This window comes from Theropithecus gelada, chromosome 2, assembly GCF_003255815.1.
Source record: "Theropithecus gelada isolate Dixy chromosome 2, Tgel_1.0, whole genome shotgun sequence".
Classification (NCBI taxonomy): domain Eukaryota; kingdom Metazoa; phylum Chordata; class Mammalia; order Primates; family Cercopithecidae; genus Theropithecus; species Theropithecus gelada.
In genome coordinates, this window is record NC_037669.1 from 12687163 (window position 1) to 12699060 (window position 11898).

Here is an 11898-nt window from a genome sequence, read left to right on the forward strand (position 1 = left end):
TGAAATATCTATAAAAAATGTCCATGACACAAGTCTACCTATGTAATAAACCTGCACTTGTACTGTTATACTTAAAATAAATGTTTTAAAAAAGAAAATAATGAATACTTACTACAAAATATCAATTAACATATCAGTCATCAAAGCCTGAGGATGCATTAAAAGGTGGCAAACCAAGGGTAACTATAGCCTTAAAGTACAAAAAGAACAGCTGAAAATATACATGACAAGTGTGTTAAATACAAGAAGCTAGAAACAAGTAGAATAAATTAAACTTAAATAAAAAAGAAATGAAGTTAAGAATAAAATAGATATCAAAAATAATAAATAATATGGATGTGTTGTCATTTATTAAATATTATATTGAATATTGATATGTAGATATTTTATTTACAAGGCATAGTGAATAATGGTAAATTTCCCCAAGATTAATCAATTGTATAATAAGACAACAACAACAAAAAATTGAAGGCACCCAGGGAAGTTTCATGTTATGGAAGTCAATGGAAATGACTGTGATAAGAAAGAATAGTTGAGTAAATTAAGACCTAAGAATTTTCCACTTGATTGGGGCAAGGTCATCAGGTGACTTTAGAGACAACAATTTTAAGAAATTTTGTGTGTTGTAGGAGAAAATAAGGTTACTCTGTTTTAGAAATAAATCATATGTTAAGAGTCAAAGACAATAAAGATAGTGAAGTCAGTAATGGTAGTAACGACAATGAAGATGGAGTATTCAGTACTTTTTGTTGTAAAGGGAAAGGAAGAGAGAGTGAGAAGCTGGTGGGGAACATGAGACAGAAGGAAGTTTTTCATATTTCGGCTGTGAGGGTTGAAGATGCCGGCACAAGGATAGTTGATTGGACAAACTCATGCGGCAGGTAGGAAGGGAATGGTTGCAGAGAACAGGTGAGAGAAAGAGCCATAGAGGTTTTATTGCAAGAGGAACTAAGGAAGGCGCAGACACAGTTATAGTTGCAAGTTTGTCAGTTCTTTGCTAATAGATTTTACTTTGTTTTGAAGCAGAAAGCAAAGTTACAGGACAAAATAGAGTAGTTATACTCGGAGGTTTGAGTGAAAAAGGAACTTAGAATAATGACCTCGGAAAGTGAGGGAGTAAGCAGATCAGACAAAGATCACAGCATGGCCAGACATGAATGAATTTGAAGATCATGAAGCTATCATAGCCCTAATCTGCACAGTTAAATTTTTCTTTTCATCTCTACCCGGTAAGCTGGGTGAGGCTGAATTTATCAAGGGTTGAGATTTCCCAGATAGGTTTTGTCAGAAAGAGGAGTGAGAAAAGTTGTGGACACAGATAAAAGAATGGTTTAAAATTATGGACAATGGGATTTGAATTGGATGAACAAAGAAGCAGCTCATAAAAGGGATTAGTAGGTAGTGGGAAGTGGTGAAAGCCATAGTTGAGCAAGTAGAAAAGTTAGAGACTAGAATGTCAAATGCATCAACCTCCTGGGCAGTAAGTAATCCATAATCATTGCAGGAGTTAGGGTGAGGAAATCTGGGAGCAAGTGCGAAGCAGCTGATAGCTGAAGGGGCCTGATGAGAAGTCATGTCAGTGCAAAGGAGGCAAAGGGCTTCTAGTTAACAGGGTGGAGAAATTTGGATCTGTCCATCTTAGTGCAAAGACAGGAGGATGCGATGTCACGCTCCCTGCAGGGTAAGGCATGTGGAGAGTGAGCATTTTGTATTTGAGAAGGTGAAGTTATAGCCCTGGTGAAGAACCAGGTTTTACTTAAGGTCAGTGGGCAGCAAGAATGTTCTGGGAGGAGGGTAAAGAACTAGGTAGTTTGTCCATCAGAGAATAGAAAGATTTCAAAGAGGCAGGAGTAAAATCAGAAAGTATAGCCCATTTGAAAGAAATAACAGAGTATGAGAACAAAGTTGAAAACAGATTCCTGGGGAGATTTAATCACAAGCAGTGAACAAAATATCTACTCCGAGCCATGAATGATTAGACAGTCCAAAATACTGCCAAAGAACTAGTCTGGTAGAAGCCAAGCATTTGGGTAAATGATTTTTGAAGCATATGCTTACAATACATAGTTGCTTATATTTTGCACTGACATCCCCACTCTTTTCATGTGGAGGCTTTCTGTATTGATTTCTGGAAACCAGAAATCAACTATTTCTGATGTGTGTTATCTTTTCTGTTACAAACGGCATCATTTTCTGAAGATGAGAGAGTGAACCACATAGAGTTAAAAATTTATGTAGTTTTAAAACCTGAGAGAGCAATAAAGCAATAGCAAGACTAAGGAGAGGGATAAGATATCAGAAAACTTCTTCATCCTGCTGTGGGTCTGACCTGGATTTTGCAGAGTATTTTGTTCCCTGGAAGATGGACAGCACTCAGGGTCAGATGAGAAGGAAGGGGAAGAACTGAGAACACTTAAGTACGTGATCGAAGGTGTGATGGCAAGATGAGCTTTATATGTACATATAGGTACATTGGTTAATGATTCTTGAGAGGTTGAGATATCAGGAGTCAGTAAGAAAGTACAACTGTGGAAGGTGATCTTGGGAGCAAGACATTTAGCTTTAGGAAGTATGATCTTATTTTATTTCACACCATTTCACCTATTACTTAATGAGTTTCAATGACTTGGTCCTTCTTTCAATTTCTTAATCAAGTCATGCTTCTTCTTGCTCATAACATTTGCACATGCCATTCCTTTAATCAAGAATATTCTTGCTTCTCATTATCTTGGGCAATCCCTATTCATTCTTATGATCTCAGCTTAAGTGTAACTTCCAAGTTAGTCCTCCTATTACTTTTTAAATAGTGCTTGGCGTTTTCTTTACAGGAAATTTAATTATGTAATTATTTGCCTTAATCATACAATCAACATCCTTCTTAGTCACTTGTCCCTAAGCCCCATGTGGGCAGGGAACAAAGAAAGCTTTCTTTACTGCAAAGTTTTAGCACTTAAGGGAGCACCTGGCACAATGCTGAGTACTTTAAATGACTGATTAAGTGAATCAGCACAAAAATGCCAAGTGTTTTTAAATGTACAATTATAAAAATTTAGCACTACGAAAACCTTATGTGAATCAAGTGTAAATTATTTATTACTGTACAAAGATTTCTATTAAATAAAAAGATTTTAAGAAATGAACATTTATGTCCGATGAAACCACGTTCTCTCAGTCAAATTAAGCTAGTTTACTATTGGATAAAACAGCAAGGATACCAGAATTACTTCTCTTACCACAGAAAGTGAAATAAGTTCTGTGTGAAACTAAGATTTGTGTTTGCGTATTATATAATTAAAGATATGTTTGTCAATATAGGTGGTTTCTAAGGGGGTGTTTCTCAAACTAGGTAGAACAGTGGTTCTTTTCAAGGAGTGGAGGGATGAACGCCCATTGTATAGACTCTTTCAAAGGATCTACAAACTCAATCTAGTCTGCAACAGAAGAGGAAAGATTTTTAAAAATAAAATCAAATGTGTATCTTAAAGGTTTTTCTTTGATAAACTATGAAAGGAAAATAGGCCACATAAGACATCTAAATACAAGAAGAAAGACACATAAAAAATCCCTAAAATATTATGCTTGTGTAAGTAGGAATTATTTTAATAAGCCCATTAACTGATGGCATGTACAGCTCTTTTTCTTCCAACTAAAAGGCATTAGAAAAAAAAAAAGTCAGTTGGAAAATGGACTGTTTGGCTTACTGAAGGAGTATAGGCTACATAGACTTCTAATTAGAGAAGTCGTTTCAGTAATGTTAGGTGTGATTTTTTTTTTTTTTTCAAATCAGCCATATAAACAAAACATAAATAGTGCAACTTTAGGATAAAAATAAGGAATAATAAGAATTCAAGTAATTGCAGGTTAGTTGTGACCTTAGACAACTAAATTCATTGATTTCAATCCTTGGGCAAGGGATTATAGAAAAGAATACCCATGAAAGCTTCCTTCCAAACACCTGGCCAGTCACAAGGGGTTAGGAAAAAATCAGAGCAGTTCTGTTTTGTTTTAGTCTTTTTAAAAACAAAATCTTACAAAGTTCATCATAGACTTAGAAGAGGATATTTACAAACTAAGACTGTATTACTGAATAATTGAAAATGTTTTAGAATGTACTTAATTGCTTTAAAAAATAACATTTACTGTTCTTTGACTACAGCATTATATATGGTTATTGCAAAAAGCTAGTAAAATCAAGAGAACAAAGAAATAAAAAACACGTGATAAAAATAATTTAATCGAACATGAAAATAACTATTTGTAACTAATGCCAACTTTTACCATTGCAGTCTCCTAATATTAATGTTCAGAACAGAGGAAATGAGGTAGAAGGGCTAAATCAAACTTTGGGATGACACATCAGACATGGGAAAAATAATTACATGACTCAGCACAACAGTAAAATCCTCAAATTCTTTCTTGTTGCCTACTACAATTACAGACAACTATGGGTATAACTGGAAAAAAACACCACAAGTGTTATGGTTTGAATGTGTCCTCTCCAAAATTTAACTATTATCAATATGATAGTATTAAGAAGTGGGGCCTTTGAGAGATGAGTAGGCCATTAGGGATCCCCCCTCCTTAATGGGACAAAGGCCCTTCTAACAGAGGCATCACGAGGTGTTTTTGTCCAGCTTTTTAACTTATATTTCTCCCTTCTGCCATGTGAGGACACAGCAAGAAGGCCCTTACCAGACACCAGATGCAGGTGCCTTATGTTGGAGTTCCCAACCTCCAGAATCCTAAGAAAATAAATTTATCTTCTTTATGAATTACCCAGTCTTAGGCATTCTGCTATAGCAGCACAAACAGACTGAGATAGGAACTGATATCAAAGAAGTAGAATATTGCCACACAAATACTTAAAAATGTGGAAGTTGCTTGGGAACTGGGTAATAGGTAGAGACTGTGTAATAGGTAGCAATTGAAGTGAACGGTGGAAAAAGCATGCATTGCCAAGAACAATAAGGATGAACATGGTAAGGGCTCAGAAGGAGAGAGCTGTAGGAAAAGCTGAATCTTCCTAAAGATTACTTAAGTGATTGTGAACAGAATGTTAGTAGAAATATGGATATGAGGTCTTAGATGGAAATAAGGAATATTGTATTGGAAACTAGGAGAAAGGTCATCCTTGTTAGAAAGTGACAAGGAACTTATATCAATTATACCCATATCTCAGGACTTTGTGGAAGGTAGCATTTAATTGTCATGAACTAAGATATTTGGCAGAAAAATTTTCTGAGCAGCAAAGTATCAGGATCATGCTTGTCTTTCCTTAATGGGGTATTCTAAAACAAGAGAAAAGAGAAACAGTTTAAAGATAGATTTTATAATTAAGAGGAAAACAGAATGTAATGTTGTCAAACTCTCAGCATAGTCATGTAAAAGAAAAAAAAAAACAACAAAAAGGCATTTCGGGGAGAAAGTCAAGGGTGTGGCCAGGAGACCATTTGCCAACAAGATTACTGTGAATAGAAGGAATCCACGTGTTAATTTTCAGGACAATGACCCCAAAGACATTTCAGAGATCTTTTGGGGCTGTCTCACCCATTACAGGACCAGAGTGTTAGACTCCAGAGAACAGAATGGTTTCCAGGGAGAGGCCCAGGGCACACGAGGAACCTCTATGCTCACTGCCCAGAGTCTTCTCAAACCTTTGCTCTCTGCCTTCTGGTGTAGTGCTTCTTAGCTTCCCTGGTAATAGCTCAAGTGGACCCAGGTGCAGCTTGAACCTCCACTCCAGAGGGCATAAGCTATTAACTTTGGCAAAGTCCATGTGGCACTAACTATGCAGGCTTGCAGAATGCAAATGCTGTGAGGGCATGACTACCTCCACCTAGTTTGCCCTGTAGCAAGTCTCTGCCTGGGCTCTGAGGCTGTCCATTTTAGACAGCTCAGTCCCTTGCTACAGGGATAGAGTCATCACGAAGGGCCTCACTAAGGCAATGCAGAGTACAGCTGTGGGGGCAGGGTTGCCCCTGAGATTCCAGAACTGTAGGGCTAACAGCCTACAGATACCAGCAGCTTGTTTTTTTCAGTCTTATATCTGTTTCTTCAATTTTTCTTTGAAGAAATGCCTGTTGTCCACACTTGTTCAGGGTGATACAGTTTCTTTTTTTTTTCTTTTTTTTTTTTTTTCAGATCCAGGTTTTGACATAGGGCCTAAGATAATAAATCATTTCAATTTACTCAAATTTCCATGTCAGCCCCAATAATTGCTTCAGGAATTAGTCATATGAGTCAGTTTAGGCCAATAGGGATCAGACTGGGATGTTTTATGGATATAGTTGGAAAATCATGTTCTTTTCTGTTGAACTTGAACCAAGTGGACAAAAATCTAGAATTCTGTGGAGCTACCACAAAAAGAGAGTATACTTTATTGAAAGTGAAGCCAACATAGATCATAACAGAGTTGAGCTCCTAGATCTTAACTTTTATGCATCTAACTCTACCCATGGACTTTATAATTACATAATCCAATTCATTCTTTTCTTTTCCCCTCTTAGTTAAAATTAGATTTTCAGTTACTTTTAACCAAAATAGCTCCAGTGATCTTTTAGCTTATATGATCTTTTAGCTAATAAAATTTCAGCTCTATATGGAGGGAAAAAACAAATTATAAAAATATATTTACAAACACCTAAAGAACTATAAAGATAATCACACTTCTTCACATGTACCCATTCTTTCACACACAAATTTATAAGATCCACTTGCCTTATAGATGAATTACTTCTATTCTTTAAGTAATGGATTATCCCTATGAATTAACTTGGCCTACAGCAGTGCCATTCCATATGGTAGCCACTAGCCACATGTGGATAGGGCACTTGCAACGTGTCTGGTCTGAATTGAGATGAACTGCAAGCATATAGAACATACTGGATTTTGCAGACATGAAAAAAAGGAATGTAATATATTTTTAATACTTTTATATTGATTACAGATTGAAATGTTAACATTTAGACAGGTTGAGTAAATAAAATACGTTATTTAATTTTATGTCTCTTTTTGAACTTTAAAATATGACTAATGAAAAAAATTTACCTTATGCGTGTGGCTCACATTTGTGGTGTGCATTATATTTATACCAGACAGCATTCGTCTAGAGTATATAAATGAAATTTAAAACTTCATTAATTATATGTTTTTTTATATGAATGTTCTGTGTTCTGATGCAATTGTGCAAATGTGTATCACCTTAGTATATAAACCTTTGAAAATATTTAAAATAAACAAGCAGACATGCACTGCCTTTGTGAATATAGGGCACTATCTTGTGTGTATTGTGCCTAACAGCAGTTTGAAAATATTGACAAAAATGGACTTATCATTATGGAAACAAATTTCTTTTTTTCTTTTTCCTTTCTCTCTCTTTCTTTCTTTCTTTCTTTCTTCCTTTCTTTCTTTCTTTCTTTCTTTCTTTCTTTCTTTCTTTCTTTCTTTCTTTCTTTCTCTCTCTCTTTCTTTCTTTCTTTCTTTCTTTGTCTTTCTCTCTCTCTTTCTTTCTTTCTCTTTCAAATTTTACTAATACCTAAAAAAAAATGATTTTATTTTGTCCCATATTTTATTGCTTAATTCTTTAGCTATCCTATTTTTCTCTATAGTAACGTTTTGATTATAATTTATAGTTGAATGTTTTCTTAAATTGTAACATTTAATCATTTATTAAGATTACTTATTGTTATGATATAATTATTCAGGTTTTTAAAAAGTAGTTTATCAAGATGTAATTTGAGAGGTGTTGGACTGATTATCAAACTTCGTATACATTTTTGGCTGTCATGGCGAGTGTGCTGAAGACCACTGGACTTGGGTATGCAAGAGTCCACATGAGAGGCTAAGAATATTCTACACAAATATTAGTGATGTTCTTGAATAAATCCCTAAAAATGCAGCATATAGAAAGTATACAGAACAGATTACTAATGAGAAGCTGGCTATGGTCAAAGTGGAATCAGATGTTCAAAAATTAGAAGACCAACTTGAAGGTGGCCAAAAAAAAGATAATTCTCCTGGGTAAAAACGAACTAAGTCTGGCAAGACAAATGATGCAGTGGAAAACATGGAAGCCATTAGTGGAAGAGCCTCCTGCCCATCAGTGGAAATGGCCAATATAATTACTGAATGACTTTGGTGGGTTGATGGGAAATTGATGTAATTTAAATATTCTGTTATATTAAGAGTGTATCCATATTAATTGACATTTTACAATCAAGAAAAGTGATATAGAAAATGTTTAGGAGACTGTTAAAATTAGTGATTATGGTAATATGGTCTTGTGAATGAATTTTTAATTTGCAAATATTCATACATATTATTTCAAAGATGATATTTCTTTGAACAGAGGGATCATGGGAAGATTTTAAAATTAATTTAAAAGATTCTGAAAGATCTTCAATGTAGAGGCTATAATCAAAAAGTAAAGTTTTTTGGTAGCGTGTTCAATGCATCATTTAATTTTAAAAATTACCTTGAAGAAGAAAAGGTCCTTAATTATTATTGTCAAAAAAATTATAGATCACTATTTCAATATTTTCAAATGTGATAAAATAGCCCAAGTCACTGGTGATAAAATTTGAAATTATGGTTAACCTCCTTGGCAGTGATCTTACATATGTAAAGTAAAATTTAAATATATAATTATATACTGACTGTAAAATTAATAATAAGTATCATTTTATTTTAGTCATTATTAGAATTATACCATTTAGTCTGTTTTTATATTGTCTTAATTTTATTACATTTTGTTGTTACTATATTATATTTGAAAACTATCAAATTAGAATACATTGTACAGTTGAAGAAGTTGATTTGGTGCTTATAAAAAAGATTTCCCATTGCATAGAGGTAGTTGGAAAAAATTTCCTTTTGTTGCATTTATGGAAATCACTTTTCTAGCCTGTGGCCTTTAATTTTCTTAATCAACCTAATTACATAAGGATAAAGGTAGAATTTTTGTAATAGAGACATTAAGAGTTTCCGAAGTTTATCTGGCATATGAATAGTCTTATGTTTAAAACATCATAGTCATATGACTATAAAGTGGAATATAGCAACACAATAATAGTGAGGTACTTTAATACTTTAATACTCCACTGACAGCACTAGACAGGTCATCAAGACAGCAAGTCAACAAAGAAACAATGAACTTAAACTATATCCTACAACAGATGGATTTGACAAATATTTACAGAATCTTCTATCTAACAACTGCAGAAAATACATTCTATTAATCAGCACATGGAACATTCTCCAAGATAAGACCACATGACCATAGGCCATAAAACAAGTCTCAACAAATTTAAGAAAATCTAAATTATAAGCAAGCATGCTCTCAAACTACAATGGAATAAAATTGGAAATCAATTCCAAAAGGACCCTAAAAACCATCCAAATACATGGAAATTAAATAACTACTCCTGAATAATCATTGGGTCAACAATAAAATCAAGATGGAAATTTAAAAATTTTTTGAACTGAATGAAAATAGTGATACAACCTATCAAAATCTCTGGGATACAGCAAAGGTGGTGCTAAGAGGAAAAGTCAGAGCATTAAATGATTACATCAAAAAGTCTGAAAGAGTACAAACAGACAATCTCAGGTCACACTCTAAGGAACTAGAGAAACAAAGACCAGTTAAACCGAAACCCACAAGAAGAAAAGAAGTATCCAAGATCAGAGCAGAACTATTATAAATACAATCAAAACAAAAAATAGACTTTTATTGGGGGGTGCGTCCAAGATGACCAAATAGGAACAGCTCCAGCCTCCAGTTCCAAGCGTGAGTGACACAGAAGACGAGTGATTTCTGCATTTTCAACTGAGGTACCAGGTTCATCTCACTGGGTCGTGTCGGACAGTTGGCTCTGGTCCACGAGTGCAGCTCGACCAGCGAGAGCTGAAGCAGGACAAGGCATCGCCTCACCTGGGAAGTGCAAGGGGAAAGGGAATTCCTTTTCCTAGCCAAAGGAAATTGAGACACACAACACCTGGAAAACCGGGTAACCCCCACCCTAATACTGCACTTTACCAAGGGTCTTAGCAAATGGCCACCAGGAGATTATATCCCATACCTGGCCCAGAGGATCCCATGCCCACGGAGCTTCCCTCATTGCTAGCACAGCAGTCTGAGATTTAACTGCAAGGCGGCAGCGAGGCTGGGGGAGGGGCACCCACCATTGCTGAGGCTTAAGGGGGTAAACAAAGCCCCTGGGAAGCACGAATTGGGTGGAGCCCACCACAGCTCAAGGAGGCCAGCCTGCCTCTGTAGACTCCTCCTCTGGGGACAGGTTATAGCTAAACAAAAGCAGCAGAAACCTTGGCAGATGTAAATGCCCCTGTCTGACAGCTTTGAAGAGAGTAGTGGATCTCCCAGCATGGAGGTTGAGATCTGAGAATGGACAGACCATTCTCAGATCTGTGGGTCCCTGACCCTTGAGATCAGTGGGTCCCTGACCCTTGAGTAGCCTAACTGGGAGACATCCCCCACTAGGTGCAGACTGACACCTCACACCTCATACGGCAGGGTACACCCCTGAGACGAAGCTTCCAGAGCAAGAATCAGACAGCAACACTCACTGTTCAGCAATATTCTATCTTCTGTAGCCTCTGCTGCTGATACCCAGGCAAACAGGGTCTGGAGTGGACCTCAAGCAAACTCCAACAGACCTACAGCTGAGGGTCCTGACTGTTAGAAGGAAAACCAACAGACAGAAAGGACACCCACACCAAAACCCCATCAGTACATCACCATCATCAAAGACCAAAGGCAGATAAAACCACAAAGATGGGGAAAAAGCAGTGCAGAAAAGCTGGAAATTCAAAAAATCAGAGTGCATCTCCTCCTCCAAAGGAATGCAACTCATTGCCAGCAATGGAACAAAGTTGGGTGGAGAATGACTTTGACAAGTTGAGAGAAGAAGGCTTCAGTCGATCTTCTCAGAGCTAAAGGAGGAACTATGTAACCAGTGCAAAGAAACTAAAAACCTTGAAAAAAGATTTGATGAATGGCTAACTAGAATAACCAATATAGAGAAGTCCTTAAAAGAACTGATAGAGATGAAAACCAAAACATGAGAAATACGTGACAAATGCACAAGCTTCAGTAACTGACTTGATCAACTGGAAGAAAGATTATCAGCAATTGAGGATCAAATGAATGAAATGAAACGAGAAGAGAAATCTAAAGAAAAAAGAAGAAAAAGAAATGAACAAAGCCTGCAAGAAGTATGGGATTATGTGAAAAGACCAAATCTACGTCTGATTGGTGTGCCTGAAAGTGACGGGGAAAATGGAACCAAGTTGGAAAACACTCTGTAGGATATCATCCAGGAGAACTTCCCCGACCTAGTAAGGCAGGCCAACATTCAAATTCAGGAAATACAGAGAATGCCACAAAGATACTCCTCGACAAGAGCAACTCCAAGACACATAATTGTCAGATTCACCAAATTTGAAATGAAGGAAAAAATCTTAAGGGCAGCCAGAGAGAAAGGTCGGGTTACACACAAAGGGAAGCCCATCAGATTAACAGCAGATCTCTCGGCAGAAACCCTCCAAGCCAGAAGAGAGTGGGAGCCAATATTCAACATTCTTAAAGAAAACAATTTTCAACCCAGAATTTCATATCCAGCCAAACTAAGTTTCATAAGTGAAGGAGAAATAAAATCCTTTACAGACAAACAAATGCTTAGAGATTTTGTCACCACCAGGCCTGCCCTGCAAGAGATCCTGAAGGAAGCACTAAATATGGAAAGGAACAACAAGTACCAGTCATTGCAAAAACATGTCAAAATGTAAAGTCCATCGATGCTAGGAAGAAACTGCATCAACTAGTGAGCAAAATAACCAGCCAATATTATAATGACAGGATCAAGTTCACGCCTAACAATA

At 36.3% G+C, this 11898-nt stretch overlaps 1 pseudogene; it reads left to right on the forward strand.

Annotated features, from left to right (window-relative positions):
• The first annotated feature begins 7784 nt into the window (after nucleotides 1-7784).
• On the forward strand, nucleotides 7785-8120 carry LOC112619560 (annotated as a pseudogene).
• Nucleotides 8121-11898: the final 3778 nt, after the last annotated feature.